This window comes from Triturus cristatus, chromosome 1_2 (genome assembly GCF_964204655.1).
Source record: "Triturus cristatus chromosome 1_2, aTriCri1.1, whole genome shotgun sequence".
In the NCBI taxonomy this organism is placed as follows: Eukaryota; Metazoa; Chordata; class Amphibia; order Caudata; family Salamandridae; genus Triturus; species Triturus cristatus.
Window position 1 is genome coordinate 220,784,256 of NC_140580.1, and position 17,279 is coordinate 220,801,534.

A 17,279-nucleotide genomic window follows, 5' to 3' on the forward strand; every position below is an offset into this window, starting at 1 on the left:
TGGTCGCTTATAGCCTCCCAATCCACTGACATAAGAGTGGAATCATTGTCGTTTCAAAGTTTGTGACAAAATTTCAAATATGCCCCTAAGCTATTTAAATATTGTCTTCTGAGGCCAAATTCGAATCGGATTTGTGCCAGCGAGACCTACTGTGGGAGATTGAACAGGTGACGATAAGTCCCTGTCACAAGCTTATCTATGATATTATCAGCCTTCCCTCTCAAAATCTCCACGCCACGTGTAAAAGATGGAACATGTTTGGCTGTCATAACCTGTTAGTAATGGCTTAAGGGGTAGGCCTTTTAAGGCGTTCCGTAAGGAAGCAAATGCTACTATTAGAGAGTTGTTCCTTCTCTGTAGTGCAGCTGGTTCTTAAATGAGCTCCTCATATCTAATATTACTCCCATATATTTGTACTCTAAAACTGACTCCAGCCGGATCCCTTTCATACAGAATTTTGGCCAGGCTGCTATGCCCTTTGTCAGTAGCATAGTTTTTGTTTTACTTAAGTTAACCTTTAACCCATGGGATGAGGCATTCAAAGCAGTTTTACTAATTAACTGCTGTAGCAGCACCTTTGTGTAGCTCAACAGGACAATATCATCAGCGTACAAAAGATGGGAGACATGAAAACCGGCCACAGACGGGTAGTGAGAGTTAATGTTATTCAGGCCTGAAGAAATACCAGCAAGATACAAATTGAACAAGAGAGGGGCCAAGACACAGCCTTGTTTTAGGCCATTCATTGTTGGTATTTTTAATTTTTTTTATTGTTGTGCCTTGGCCCAATATAACTCTTGTCCATGTATACGTGTACAATAATTGAATCGCCCTAGGGAGATTGGGGGAAAGTCCCAAGCTTAGCCCAGAGGATATTCCTCTGCACCGCATCAAAAGCAGATTGAAAATCAATAAAACACAAGTGAAGGTTCATTGACCGAAGCCTGGCTTGTTTAATTGTAAGTGCTAGCATTTGAACGTTTATAGATGTACCCAGACCTTTAACAAACTCGGTCTGATTTTTCGGCAACAGGTTTTTAGAGACCACCCAAGTCATTAGATCTATCAGCAAACACTTGGCGAAAAACTTGGCCTCACTGTAAATGTTCCCTCTATTTTTTTTCCTCTGTGTGCGGCAGTCTAGGGTCTCTGTGCACTGCAGCCATGGCTATGTGCGCCTGGAACCAGACTGCGCTTGTGCGCAGTGCCAAATATCACTCCAAACTTTTGCTTAAAAAAACTGAAAAGACAGTGCATTTCCACACATACAACCCACGTTAAGGGGCTTAAGGCAGATTTGCACCAACGTGGCGCATTTTCCATAAGCATAGATATCAAAGAATGTGGCCAAATCATGTTTATGCTGAAAAAAGCTTTTACATTTTTTTCCAGACTATCCATGATCAAATTTTACAAGAATATCGCAAAATTAGAAAGGTGAGTAGTAAAGATTTCCAAAGGCATGTGGACTCTTGTTTAAGTGTTGATGTAAATCACAGCTCGTGAAGGGGCTGTGAGTAACATGAATACTTAAACAAAAGCCCACAATTGCTCTTGCAGCCGTACTTTACAGCCCTGCCAAGTGTCACACATCTCGCGTTACACGAACACATTTTAAGTCACATTACTGCATGTAAAAAGATTGCACGCAAATCAGCTTACTAAAATGCTGAGTGTATTACCTGTTTTAATGCTCCGTAGAGTCGAATATTTTGTGAGGTTGTAGGCGGTGCACAGCAATCAATGCGAGTGCTGTTATGCTTTGCTGGGACCGGGCTGGTTATTGGACTGTCTTTTGTTTGTGTTGCGTAGCGCAGGCTGACCTGGCTACCTCCCCCGGCACCAAAAGGTCAGTAGTAGTGCACACGTGCGTGCAGCCATGTGGCCTGCAAACACAACAAATTTTACTATTGCCAGGCAGTCCTTCAGTGTCAGTGCAGCTAAAGGAAGAAGTTCAGCAGGTGCCTAGTGTGGACAGACAGGGACTGAAAGGCTCCAGTCGGCGCAGGCAGGATGTTTTCAATTTCAAATTCCTGCTGCAGTCAGCCTGGGCCACCTAGAATTGCTGCTGCCGGAATTAAATTAAAGGAAAAGGAGTGTCCTCCTCGGCACGTGCTGCCTTCCCATGCTTGTGTGTGGGGATGGTGTTCCCTGGGGGCTGTGTCCAGTCACGGTGAGAGGAGGTACGTATTCCATGTTTGATTTCTAATCACTTTTTTAGATTAAGTGCCAAAATTTAGCGCTATAATGCAGTGCGCAACATCACTTGTAAATTCTGCCTAAAAAAAGAGACATTCGAGATTAAAATTTTCGATCCTGCATTGTTTTATTACAGCCTGTGCTAAAATGGGATTCTGGTTTAAACAAAGCAGTCGATGATGGAGATTCTCCTGAAGGATCAGAACATGTATTCCCAGTTAGCACCATCGCTTCCTGTTACAGGGCCTAAAGGAGCAGCAATTACCTACTTATAGTTATTAGAAAATGAGATCTGGTTGACTGAGATCCGAGGTTGGTCCGGTATGCAGATATAAAAAAAAGTTGAACACTAGAAGAAACACAGCATGCATGGGGCAAAATAAGCTGTGAGGTAGTGTACCATTCTCCCTAATTAATCCGGTCCAAACAGGTAGACGAGTGCTTAACTGTGAATGCACTAGACATTGAAATAGCTGTAGAAAATCCTGACCCTGCTCTGAAATAAAATAACATGCTGTTCCTTCAAAGCTAGGTTTACAAATTCACAATCTGCCATTCAAATGGGTGCAGTTTCTGATGTTTCCTTCGTCTTCATTGCTCGATTTTGCTCCTGAGAATGTGTCACTCATAGTCATTGAATGTCACTCATAATTTCACTGAAATTATGAAAATGTCACACATAGGCAACCTGAAACCTTGGCAGCTATGGCTTTACTAACAAAAGAGTAGAGCAAGTTTAAAAACACAGCGTGTACTTTCTGAAAGTACACGCTGTGTTTTAAACATGCTCTACTCTTTGGGCTTTCTGAGGGATGTTACTATCTGGCTCCTTCCAGCACTTTAGAATCTATTGCGGTAGCAGTGACCGAGGGCAAGTCACTACTACTCCTGCTACACCCACTGCAGGAAACCAAAACTCACTGGTGTGTGGGATAGGGTGTAAGCTGGGACCAGGAGGGGATAGGTAATACATTAGCTGTCACAGAGCAGCAAGAATAAACAGAAGGCTTTCTTACCTACCAGCTCAAATGAAGTACTTGAGATCCTTACTGCGTAGCCTGGAGTAATGCCATGTTGCAGCTGGCATATAGCAGGTAAAAAAGAGGTGTAGACTAAAGCCTTGAGCTGCACTGAAGCTATCCCTTCTCTTTTGTCCACGGGTTGCAGCGTCTTGCCCCTCCTACACTGAGCCGTTGTGCCGTTATCCTGCAGGGATGAGTGGGAACCCCCAGGTGAGACCACATGTTGCACCCGAACCTGGTCAGGCCGCCTCCACGGACCGCCTGTGGCCCTCACTCTACGGCCACCAACTACCGGTGGCCACACTCGCCCGTGTGCTGATCCAGGTTGTGGTGTGCTGCGGCAAGCTGCAGGCAGGCACAGTGTGACCCATGGACTCACGTGACAGGTCTCAGGACTAGAGTCTCAGGTCTCAGGTCGTGGTCTACGAGGGGAGCGGAGGAGCTCGAGCAGGCTGCTCACCTCACCTTGACTCGCTCTGCCCCTCACATCTTGCGTCTCGCGTCTCCCGTCCCTTCGATCTCTCTCCCATCATCCAAAGCACCCTCCAGAGTGCCAATTCTTCCTACGAGACTCATTGCCTGATGTTCGAGTTAATCATTTTACAAATGCATACAATGTAGCAGTAGAGAAACAACTGTTTCACAAGGAATTTTCCCCAATAAAAGTGCTTGGCTTCAGTTCTCCGGGGACAAAATTCTAGAGGTTACTGATCTACAGAACCTGGGAAGGCTCATGGGATAGATAGGGTCCCATAACATATGTGTGTGCTGTCTTTAACTCAATAGCTGCTGGAGCCCCTATCCCTTAATCAAGTTTGGGGGCTGAGATAGTGCCCATTCATAAGTGAGGCAACCTTTTGGATCTAATGAATGACAGACTTCATGGTTATAAAATGACTCAATTAAACAAACAAAAACACTTTCCTCTCCACCTTAAGCCACAATCGTAAAGTTGCTTACCTGAGGTTTGATAGAGAGAAATTAATAAAGAATGAATCTTAAATTACCAACTGATGCTGAAGTAGTATGAGATTATCCTACAATCCCAGCGGATTTGTCATTAAATAAGATAGACTGCTCTGGAAATTAATGTGAAGATCATTTTGGTTGTCAACCAACCTTTGAATAGATGTCTGTCACCTGCATTGGTATGTAAAAGAAAACCAAAAGATCGGAGAAACCAAGTTAGGGCAAGGATAAACATATGAAAGAGGAAAGGACTCAGAGACGAACCTTAGTTTCCAAGTGATTAGATGGCAAGGTGACTGCTTCTTCTCTGTGATGGAGAAATTAAATTAACCTTTTGAAATGAGATTTCTGAATGCCAAGGTCAGCTAAACAATTTATACAGATAAATAAGAGACCTTGCTAAAGGAAACAGGGAGGCCTAACTAAACAAGAGCTGCTCTGCTGCTTCAGCCCAAAGAACAGAGGTAATAAAGGGATGTTTCAAGTACAGACTATCTACTGTAGCAGGTCCTAAACCTAAGCCAGATCCATAAATCATTAACTATCAGAAAAAGATAGATCCTTATTAAAAGATGGCTCTAAGATTTTGATTATGTTGGAAAGGGCATATCCCTTGCTTACTTTGTCAAGAGTGCCCAACTGCCTGTATTTGGAGTCCTGGTTTTTGATTTTGGCACTAGTGTTCACTCAAATCTACCATGTGCACAGAGGCCTTGGCCTGAAGCTTGACATGAGTAAGGCCCTAGACTTATTCTGTGATCTGGAAGGTCACACCAAGTGTGACAGACAGTGAACTGTCCCTGTTGTCAGCTTAGCACATGGAGCAGTGGTAGCATGAATATCATGTTTTGTGAATCAATAGCTGTGACTGGACCTTTTTATCTGTGCTACTGGAGTAGAGACCTGTGTCCTATTCTTGAAAAGTTAATTTTGATGTGCTTTCCTAGTATCTAGTGCTGACATCCTGCCGTGCATGGTATCTGCAAGATGTATGTGTGAGTGAGCCAGAGTAATGGAGGCCTATGGGATACATTTTGGATATCCTAAACCTGGCCTTTGCACAGCACAAGATAAAGGAAAGTTGTTTTCCCAGACAGTGGAAGTGTATTCCTGAAGTTTGAGGAAGGAGGCCTTGATACTGAAGTGAAGGACATAGAGACAGGGCTCCATTATGAATCCTATTAGGATTTTTTCTTGGCAAGGAGGTACCAATTAGTCCTCCTCAACACTGCCCTTTGGTGTATGGTAGAGGTGGGACTGCAGACTCAGTTGTGCAAGGCATGGGGAACCTTTAGGCCAGGAGTGTCTTTCCAGCCTTTCTTGGTTAACTCCTTCAGTGGAAGATAATAGCCAGGTGCAGAAACCTCACACCTCCTTGTACCTCGGTTGTGGTCTATAGGGGCCTCAGAAGAGGACAGAGGAGACCAAAATGTGGACCTGGTGTTTGTAAGCCTGCAATCTCCCTAATTTGATTCTTGGCAGCAACCACAAATGCCAATGGCCAGCTGAGGTTGTGGTTGCATGTTATAAGTAACCAGTTTATGCATGGCTACATCTTCCCAGAGTTACCGCCCCATGCATGGCTGAATCTGCTCAGAGTGCGTGGTTGCATTTGCTCTGAGTGATGTGCCTGTGTGAGACGGCAACTGCCAAAACGTGCAGGGCTAGATCTACCTATGTCATGAGCAGCTTGAAGAGACAGTACTTGCAACTGTCTCCTAGGTCCATGACTGCTGCAACATACATCAGAACAGTGGTCTAGCCAAGTAGCTGGATACATTTGGGCTGGCAGAACTAGGACTGATGAACGCCAGACATTGGGAGGGGTCACTGGTCACCCTGCTGCTGGGAGTTAAAATAAGAGAACCACGGCCCACTAAATTAGCAGCCACTGCCCTCCAATGCTGGCGAAGAGCACTGCAGCGGACAGCGCTACACCCAGCATACACCCAAGGGATTCCCCTGATGGGCCTTCCTATGGTGAGAAGAGGCTACATAACTGCCGGACAAATGCGAGTAGAAGGCTGCAGGAATTACCACTATGGGAGACTGCTATGCAGAAGGAGGATTGTGCAATCTGCGTTCCCTGATTGACGAGGGCAGACTCCCAGAATCACAATATTTGTATATGGGACACTTGTGCACTCCCTTGAGACTCTGTAGGAGAGTAGCCACACTGAACGCACAATGCACAACGTCCCACAGTCCTGTTACTACTCGGTAGCAAATATAAGCTCATATCTTGACTATACAAATCACTTCAGTTGACCACTGCCTCACTGACCAAACAGAGGGCATACTGAGAGGGCACAACAGGATGAGAACTAAGAGACAGAGTGTGGGAACACGTAGTTGCCCAGGCATGTAGGGTTTCCAAGAACACCAGATCTCACTATAAAAAGTTCAATTATTTGCACACCATGTACCTCACATCACACAGACTGAACATTATCTTCCTGCCAATCGACAAAAAATGCACCAGCTGTCATACAGTAGATGCTGACTTTATATACAAGACTCTGGCAGGAGATTACAACAGACTTGGAGAGAGTAACGGGGGCACACACATTAATCATGGAGACATGTCTGCTGGGCCTGCATCCCTCGCTCGCAGCCCTGGAAAGTGCTGTCTAGAGTCTGGTACTTAGCGATGGCTTTGGCCCACCACACTATAGCGATACACTAGAGATCGCCCAACGTATCTCCCCACTGCAGCTGGATGGAGGAAGTTTGTAGATGGGCGAGTGCTGAGGGCACCCCCCACTAAACCGAAGAATGCTGGGACCTCGTAAGTACCCAATAGCAGCCCTCTGGAATGAACTGACAAACACATTCGAGTAACCTGATCAGAAATGATATGAAGGGACCATCACAAGCAGCACCGGCTGTACCATGACCAGGAATATATATTTATTTCTTTAATGCATTTTTAAATAGCGCACTCTTTACCCTAAGGTGTCAGAGCGCTTTACAATAGAACCAAGTACGTTACATGAGGATATTTACATACTTACACGTTACAGATACAAACAGGATAGTTGAAAAAGTAAAATAAAATAAGAGGCGGCAATCACAAAAAAAGTAAACACAAACCTTAGGATTAGTTTAGTACAGGCATAGAATACATATTTACAACTTTGGGCTCAGGAGAATGCCAAGAGGCTTTGAGGGACATGAAAAGGGATGTATTGATTCTGGAAGTGTCTTTGGAAGAGAAGAGATTAGAGGTCTGTTTTGAAAGTCTGGGTAGAGGTGGTGATTCGGAGTAATGGAGGAAGCGAGTTCCAGATTCTAACCGCATTGCCTGAGAAGGATTGAGCCATAGATCTTTCCCTTTTGAAGGTAGGGGGCTCAAGCAGTACGTTTTCAGCATTATGTGAAGGTCTAGAGCGGACTGAGATTTTATGTTTAGGACTGTGCTAGAGTGGGTTGGGCACGAATCAGTTGCCAGTGTAAATCGCAAGCCTGCAACTTGATGTAATGCAATACCACGTACTGCCAAAAATGGCAAGAAGTACATTAAGAAAAAAGTAGGGAAAACATTTATTAAACAAACATTGCTGAATGTTACTTAACGTTCACAATGATGTGAAATCATCTTAGAACCTAAAGGATGATGGGTCCAGACTTGATAGTTACGGTGCCACACAAGTGTGCTGTAAGCTGCTGAAAACAGAACCTGAAGCCCTGCACAGTAGTGCTTATTTCGCATTCTGCTCACAAGTGAGCATCATATTTACTTGGGAGGATGAAAGACAGTTGGCATTCCATTCCCAATAAATAAATCCTAGGGCTCTCAGGTGAGTGCCAACAAAAGCATAGCTAAAAGTAAACACAAAATACCCTATGGCATGGCCAGCACTAACCATGTCATAACACTTATTTTGTTTAATTTCAGCTGTGCTGCTATACAACATGGCTAACAGATACTGACAAAGCCAACAGCTCTCAAAAAGAGAGACCTATTGGCTTTACCAATGCTTGTTAGAAGTGTAGGTACTAGCCAAATAATAGTATAGCAATTCTGCTAAAAAGATTTTGCACTGTAAAATCTGAAATCTATCAGCCTTTCACACTGCCCACCATTATGCAATACTTATGTGTGTAAAATAGGCCTGGGAGTAATTCAAAATAGGAAGGGTGAGCTGGTGATATGGTTCACTGAGTTGGCACAACCATACTCATCCACTGGCTAGATCTGCCTTGAGAATGAAACGTCAGCGGTGACTTTTGTTGCCTACAAGAAGCTGACAGGCTAACTAGTGGCCACCTTGAAACCTGGCAAACCCTTACACATGGGGCTCCACTCTGCCCTGGCAAGGGTAGGAGACTCTACCTGCAGGCTGACACCACCAGCCTGTGGTGGGTGGGCCTCCAAGGGGGGGGATTATGGGAGCTGTTCAGTTGGCTGAAGCTCCAGACTTCTCCCCACCCGCTGCCACCCTGGCCCTGGATAAGGAAGATGGCCATGCCAGGTGCCTGGAGCCCTGGACTGCAGGGGCCAAGCCTTCCAGGTGAAAACCATTGTTTTGCCCACCTTTCACAGGGGATTATGGGAGCTGTTCAGCCTCCAGGAGGCCTAGGCTCATTCCCCGGTCTGACACTGCCTTGCCCCGGTATCGGCCTGTGCCATCAGGTTGGGTCCTTTCTCCGCTCCACACACCGGAAGGGCACAAAGATGCTTTCCAGTATGCAACCACCATGCCCTGGGTAGGGACTGTCACCCCCAGTACATTTGCTAAGGATGTCCCAGACAGGTGTCTTCCACCTTCCTGGTGTCCAAGCCTGGGGAGCTAAGGAGGGTTAAGCCCCCAGCGACGCACTCTCTCCTTGGGCGTGCCTAGAAAGCCGATTTTCCTCAATTATTATGCGCCCACAAAGTGGTTCTTTACTGACACCGTGGGGGAGACACAAGTCAGAGTTAGCTGCTTTGGCCATCTAGTCAGCCAGCCATTGGCTGGTCATCTGGCCCCTCAGCCTGACTAGATGGCTAGGCCCGACCTGGTGACTTGAGTGCCAGGGCAGCAGACTATGAGGTCAGCACTCAGGAGCATTCTTCCTCGAGCCACCGACTAGCCTTTTGCCTCTAGGTGGCTCCACTGATGCCCGCTCCGGCCATCTGGTCACCCTGTTGACCTGAGAGGGATTGTGCCCCTTTCCCTGCAGCTGGTAGGCAGGGAGGGAGAGGGAGGCCCCTGTGCCACACTGCACGTGGTGGAGGCAGCCTCCCATGGGCTGCACCCAGTCCCTCCCACTGGCCTGGCAGCAGAGGGACCCCAGAGGGGACCACAGACTGAGACAAAAGCTTGTCTCGGAGGATTACTTTCAATAGATCACCAAAAGGTAGCTGCTCTGCGAAACAAAACCCTGACCCAGAATCATGTCATCTACCAATGACTTAGCACCAGGAGCCCTACGAACATGCGGTGCACTAAGGGCAATGGAGGCAGCCCTCTTCCATCTGCAGTCCAGTCCCCAAGCGATCAGCAGAGCGCACCAGTCCAGAGGCTGCCTAACACAGCACATCCAAAGCTCCACGGCACTGTAGAAGTGTTACAGTTTGAGGGGGTTCTGACTTAGAGGCGTTCAGTCATAATCCCACAGATGGTAACTTCACCCCATTGGCTCCTCAGCCAAGTATATAAACCAAATATTTGAACCTGCGGTTTCTCTCGTACGGAGCAAGATTATTACTGCAACAACACATTATCAGTAGGGTAAAACTAACCTGTATCACCAGTGTCTAAACCAAGATCACATTCCCATTAGTGGGTGAACAATCAGAATTCTGCTTCACAATGAAAGGAAGAGCCGACATCAAAGGATCAAAAAGCAAACTCGCTGTGAATGCTTGGCTGCCACAAACCAGTTATCCCTGTGGTAATGTTTCTGACACCTACTGCTTAAAAACCTAAGTCAGAAGGATCGTCCAGCCCCACTTTCACGGTCTGTTTTCATACTGAAACCCTAGATCCTGTGAGCTTTTGACCTTCTGCTACATGGGATTATTGTATGAAAGGTGTGCCGCCCCAGTCAAACTCCCCACCTGCCATTGTTCCCAGAGTAGGTCATGACTGGTGGGTGCCAGGCACTTGGAGCCAGAAGTGAGAGCCATATGGGGTTCACCCACACCTCATTGACTAAGTGAAAAAAAATAAGTGTAGTAATATTTCACCTGTGGCTTGGGGGCCTCCCACTTATCCTACACCTTTCATGTCTCTTCACAGTGCCAAACTACAGTCAAGCTCTACAGGAACCTCTTTCCCCACTGATTCTGCCAAGCCTATTCCCTAAGCTGTGGTTTTGCTAGATAGTAAGTAAGTGTTAGAAATAGGGGGGGTCTCTTGTTGGCAGTGGTATACACCCTGTCAAAGTAGGGGCCTTTCCTTCTAGTCAGGATAAGGGAGTTACACACCCAAGATAAGCTCTGCTTACCCCTTTGTAGCTTGGCACAAGCAGTCAGGCTTATCTCAGAGACAATGTGTAGGAGAGTAGGATCTGCTTCACATGTTTACCCCCAATAATTGCTGGTGTTTCACTGTTTTTCGACTTTAGTCTGGCTGGGACCCTGCAATTCAGGGCCCCAGCCTAGCGGCTTCCTCTCTAAATTGATTCCATGTACTTGAGGTACACTCCAGATTGGATTCTGGGGTACCCTTGTGAGTCTCTAGTATATGGTATACTATGTACCCAGGGCATAGGTACCCCAGAGGCCTACCAGGGGCTGAAGCATGTATTGTGCCACCCCTGGAAAGCCATGAAAAATGACACCACAGGTCTGCTACTGCAGCCTGGGTAAGGTGGTGCATGTACCTCTTACTGAGGTAAAGGTTCACTATACCTCACCTATCACAGCATATAGTAACCTATCAGTCACCCCTTATTTATATGTGAGAGGGTGCCCAGGCATGAGCTGAGCCCCTCTGCAGCCTTCGGAATCTCTTCTCCGGGGTTGTCAGTGGTGCAGCCTGACCATATACTCTTAAGTGCATTATAACCCAACAGTAAATTCTAACTTTGGACTGGCTGCACGGAAACATGTCGTGTTTGGTGTCAAACACCTTGGAATCATACCCCCACACATAGTATGATCCCACCCTTCTAGAAGGAGAGACATGACAGTACTGGTATACCCGGTAGAAATCTAATAGAGCCCTGGCATCACAAAATGGATGCTGCAGCCACAGACACGGGTCTGGCCTCCTGCTGCTCACCGAAACTCCAGCAGGGGAGGCCTGGACAATAGGTTTCCTGTCACAGGGAGGTGTAACCACCTCCCACACAGGCTTATGTGTATTGGGGCTGGGTGGGAGCACTCTCTGAGTGCTTTCAAGTCCTGCACTGGGGGCACATTTGGTGTCCCTGTGCATAGTCCAGCTCAAACCGGTTCAGGGGCTTCCAGCCCCTGCTCTGGTGTGAAACTGGACAAAGGAAATGGGAGTAGCCACCCCTCTTTCCAAACACTCCCATAGGTGGGTCCCCAGAGCTAGTCCAACCCCTTCCTTAGGTATAAGTAAGGAACCTCTGTAACCAGAACTTTAGATATCCCTGGATGAAACTCTGAAGCTGAATCCTGGAACTTCGACGCTCTACTCAAGACTAGAGGACTGAAGAAAGCTCCCTTGGGGTCAAGGAGTGACTCGCCTGCTTGGCAGGCACCAACAAAGCATTTTGCCAGTCTGCATTTCCAAAACTCCCGCCGGACTCCGAAGTATTTGCAGCCCAGGAAGAGGATCTCCAGACATCTCAGAGGCCGACCCAAGTCCCCAGCAAAGCTGAGACCTGCACCCCTTGTGAAACTCCTGGTCACCGTGCACTTTTGCAAGAGCATTGACTTCTTGGTGTCTCTTGAAGTTGTGCTTGGGCTGACTTGTAGCTCCCACCTCGAGCACAGAATTCACCGAATATTGTTGGCCTATTCACCCCTAGTGACCCATGGGCCGCCATTTTGTGTTTCATCTCGAGGTCCCTTCGCGATCCCTGGTCCGTCAACTGGTGGGTCCCTGAAGGGGTAACTTTGAATTTCCTTGGGCTTCTCTGGTTGCTCCAGACGTGCCCCGACTCCCTACCAAGTGGTGAGTCCCTCAGACCTTGCTGGTCTGCACCGAAGCATCTTTCTTCTTTCTGCATGGGTTGCTGTTGCCAAGGCTTGTTGTGTCCAATCCGGGCACCAATGCTGCAGCACTCGACATCCTTCGTGGGACAGCTTGAATCCAGCTCCTGGTTGTCCTCAACGCCTCCTGGTCCTCGTGGCTGAAGAGTCAAGCTTCACCTCTTTCACCTGAAATCACCCGACATCGGTGGGCATCCGCATAACGCCTTCCTGGTCACTGGCTAGTGACCCAGACTCTGTCCCCTCTGCTTTCAGGTTCTTCTCGACTTCGATCCAGGCTTGGATCTCTTGGGACCCTTCGCATCTTCCCGGCAGCAGCACTTCTTTGCCAGCTCCCATTGAAATTGACGAAGCAACCCGACACCATTTGACACCTATGCACCTGGCTTCCCTGGTGCTTCCGTGGGTGTTGATCCTAGAACTTCCTAAGTCCCAAAGGGTTTGGTCCTGACTCATTTCCAAGTGTCCATAATCTTTAAAAATCTAACAGCGACTTTCCCCATAGAAGTTAAAGGGAGCTCGCGGCTGTGTTCACACACTGCACACGGCCCCCGTGGGTCCCCTGTGTCACTACCTTGGATGGTTCCTTGGGGTCCTAGCGATTCTACAGGCTCTAGGCCTTGTGTCTAGTTAAGTCGTGGTTCTTATACCACTATTTTAGTATATGGTTTGGCTCGCCCCTAGGGCCTGACGTGTATTGGTGCTATTTTACTGTCATATTTAAAGTGTAACTTATGTGATTTGACCTCTAGTCTCATAAAGAGCCTAGAAGGGTGTGTTTAGTAATAAATACATATATTTTATATATACCTAGTGTGGTTGTCTTTATTTAGGCACTCAAGAGATTACAGACTTGTAAAACAAGCTACTTTACATTCCTTCAAGACTTAGCCTGAAGGCTGCTCTCCATAGCTACCACTAGGAAAGCTTTCAATAAAGGTTGTCTTTAACCTGTAAGCAATAAGGGGTTGTTTGGACTGGTACAGGGTGCCCACTATAACTAGTGGACAGCATATACCAGGCCAACTTCTCACACAATGTGTATAGTATTTGTACATAACACACACAGTAACACAGTGAAAACACTATAAATTGACACCACACCAGTTTAGAAAAGTAAAGTATATTTATCTAAACCAAACAAGACCACAACAACAAAGATCCAACAAACAACTCAAAATATGACTTTTTAAAGGTTTCAAACAATTCTGCCCATAGAACTCTATGGATGCGGTGATTTGCCACAAAGTACCTTAGATGTGTAAAAATCCGCAAAGAAAAACAGCTGCAAAGGAGGGAAGTATCAGAAAACAAAGCAATGCGTTGATTCTTGAGTCCTTGGGGAAGCGATGCGTCAGTTCTGCTGTACGCAGGAGAAATGTTGCATCGAATCCGGACTGTAAGAGGAAGCGATACGTCAAAATCCAAGACAGTGCTGGTCTGCAGGTGATGCGTTGGAAAACCTGGTGCATTGGTACGATTCGTGGATATCCAGACATGCTGGAGTTCCATGTGGCTGCAGCAAACAGGCGCTGCATCGATTTCTTCAGCCGCGGTCCCATGATGAGTCGATCTTTCCAGCCGCACAGCAGGGCCTGCGTCGGAATCAGTGTGGGGGGTCTCGGACTTCGGAGACACGTTGCGCTGAACTCAAGCTGCAGCAGTTTCTGCAGCAGTTTCTGCAGCAGCTTCTTCAGCCGCGGGCAAGTGTTGCATCGATTTCTTCAGCCGCACGGCGGCGGGGCATGGGAATTTCTTCCCACAGCAGCACTGCATCAGGAAACCAGGTGCTGGAAGGGCGAAGCGTCGATTTTCAGGTCTCTTGTGGATTTTTGCAATAGGAACAACCTTCAAAGGCCCAGTACTGGAATTGGCACCACCGCTACAGGTCAGAGGTCCCAGTATTGGAGTTCAGGGATGCTGCAGGTGAAGTTAACAGGAGGCAAGCACACACAAGCCCTTGGAGAAACTTCACAAGCAGGATACAAAGCAAATTCCAGTCCTTTCCCTCTCCAAAGCAGAAGCAGAAACTTAATACCAACCCAGTAAAACAACACACAGCAAAAGAGCTGTACTCCCCCCCCCCCCCCCCCTCACAGCTCTTCAGCTTTTCTACTTGGCAGAGTCTTCTCCTGATCCAGAAGTGTTCTAAAAGTCTGGGGTTTAGGTTCAATACTTATTCCCTTTTGGCCTTTGAAGTGGGAATTCTTCAAAGGATTGTCTTTGTAGTGCACAAGTTCTTGTCCCGGCTGGCCTTGGCTCCAGAGTCCAGACACACTCCAGGGAGGTGGAGGCAGCATTTTGAGAGGCCAAGCACAGCTCTATTCTGGTGTGTGTGACAACTCCTCCCACCTCTCTAGCTCAGGAAGACCCATCAGCCTGGTGATGGACCTTCAGGATATGCAGGGCGCGCCTCAACTCTCTTTTTGTGACTGTCAAGAGTGAATGCACAAATAGGCCCCTGTCAGTCTAAACCAGATGTTGATTCCCCAGGCAGGCAGAGGCACTGGATGGTTAAACAAGATAACCCCACTTCCTAAAAGTGGCATTTTCAAACACACAATTTAAATAAACGACTTTATTAAAAGACGTGCTTTTAAATTTCTGAGCTCCGAGAGCCCAAACTCTAAATCCCTAGCTATTCTGAATTGAAAGTTACACTTGTAAAATGTTATGAGGCAGCTCCAAGGATATCCTATGGGATACCTAGGCCTTGCAATAGTGGAAAATTAAATTGGCAGTATTTCACCATCAGGACATGTAAAACACACACCAGCACATGTCTTAATATGTAAAACACACAACCAGTACATGTCCTACCTTTCCCACACACTCCACCCGGCCTATGGAGGTACCTTGGGCCTACCTTAGGGGTGTCTTACATGTAGTAAAAAGGAAGGTTAGGGCATGGCAAGTAGGTGCACTTGCCAGGTCGACATGGCAGTTTGAAACTGCACTCAGACTCTGCAATAACAGGCCTGGGACAGGTTTACAGGGCTACATGGGTGGTACAACCTGTGCTGCGGGCCCACTAGTAGCATTTGATTTCCAACCCTGGGCACACATAATGCACTGTACTAGGAACCTATAAGATAATCAAATATGCCATGGACTATAAAAAGTGTCCAATACATACACAATAAAGACGGACCTTTCTTTTCCCTTCTCCTTTTCCCCCTTCTCCTTTTCTCACCATTTAATCTTTATTACTAATTTGTATATATGCATCTCTTTCTCTTCTTTTACCTTTCACCTTCCTGAAAGTCAGGGGGGGGGCATACGCTAGTATATTCAAAATTCCTAAGATGGTTCCGTTCAATCTTTCTCACTTCTGCCTAAGGACTCCAATAGCTCATCAGCCTCATATGGAGATCTAATGTTAAACATTTTGTTGTTATGCATAATCTTGAGGAAGGCAGGAAATCTCATCTGCACTGTGGCACCCAGTGCCCTGAACTTGTCCATTCTCTGTCCCAGTTCCCACTGGCGCTCCAAAGTTGCTTTAGATAAATCCGAACGCACCTCATACGAGAAATCTGGTCCCTTTAATGACTTCGCCTTAAGCGCCAAGTTCAGAATCTTCTCCTTTAGCGCATAAGTGAGAAAGTTTATAAGGATTTTCCTCGGTTTCACTCTCCCGGGATTCAATCGAAATGGATCCCTATGGATCCTCTGGATATCTTTTCCAAGGAACTTCAGTGACTCTTCCAGATTGAGAGAGTCTTTAAGCATAGCCACAATATACGCCTTTAAATCACTCCCCTCCTTCCCCTCCGGGATCTTTAAGAGGCGTAAGTTATTCCTTCGTGAATTATTTTCAAGTGACTCCACTCTCTCCCTCAGGACATCTCCGTCCCTACGCAGAGCCTGAATTTTATCTTCAGCAAACCCAAGATTAGCCTTAAGATGTTCAACAGAGCCCTCCAGATTCTCAGTCCTTGCATTCAGTAAATCTACTTTCTTTTCTAAGGCATCACATGCAGCTCTTATCTCGGCCTGGTTCTCTAAGGAAACCGCAAAACCTTGTTTAATGTCGTTCTTTAATGACATGAAGAGGGCCTCTATTGAGTGAGTCTCCACTCCTACCCCTCCTCCCTTCTCACAGTCAGTCAGAGTTACAGCCTGGGTTGCATCCTGATCTTATGCCGCTTCCGAAAAACCAATAATGGGCGCGGCGTCAACAGGGATAGTAATCATACTATTTGGAGCTACGGGTGATGATGCCACAGAATGTGTCATAGGGGGTATAGCCTGAATCAGTATAGAGTCTATGGTATTAGTAGCTTCTAAGGCATTAAAGGTGGCAGAAGAAACAGAGGTTGACATAGTAGATAACATCGAAATATCAGGTGTACTGGATGCCCCCCTATTAGACCCAGTAAAGGTAGCAGGATTCTCCATCCTGGAGGACAAGAAGGGCAAGACTCTTAGGTCCCCCCCTAAGTTGGGAGTACAACACAACTCAAGGGGGGGTCTCTTGGCTTGTGATATTTAATATCTGGGGCTGGACCCTAAAAAAGGAGCGAAGAGAAGGGGTAACTTTTACGATAGTAGATTTAGTAGAGGCCTTAGCAGAGCTCTTCTTGCTTGTCTCAAATTACTCTCCTCCCCTTCACAGAAGTGTTCTGAAGATTCTGAGGTATATACTCCACCTGAGACAAATCGGTTTGCTGCCCCCTTTTTGCGCCCGATTCTGGTATGCCGAGGGGGATCCTCTGAACCCCTGCCTCCTCTTCTAAACCCCAGGAAACACAGTCCATTGACCTCTCCTGGGTATTCACCTCTCTCTTTCCCTTCCTTTTGCCCCCTGCTCTGCATGTACTTTGCTGTGACTTTTGCAGAGTAATTTCAGCCCGACCGGCCTTCTTCGCCCGAGTAGAGAAACATATACTAGAACTCTCTAATAGAGGACTAAAAAGCTTCTTACCGGCCACGGTATCATGCCCCTGGTCTTCGTTATCCTCCACCTCGGCAGA

The 17,279-nt window shown here is 46.8% G+C and overlaps 1 protein-coding gene and 1 pseudogene across 8 annotated transcripts in view; both read right to left on the minus strand.

Moving 5' to 3' along the window:
* Positions 1-17,279, minus strand: part of USP54 (ubiquitin specific peptidase 54) — a 1,650,598-nt gene that overhangs the window by 956,028 nt on the left and 677,291 nt on the right. The gene's annotated exons all lie outside the window — the stretch shown is intronic.
* LOC146867075 (28S ribosomal RNA) lies at positions 9,491-10,582 on the minus strand (annotated as a pseudogene).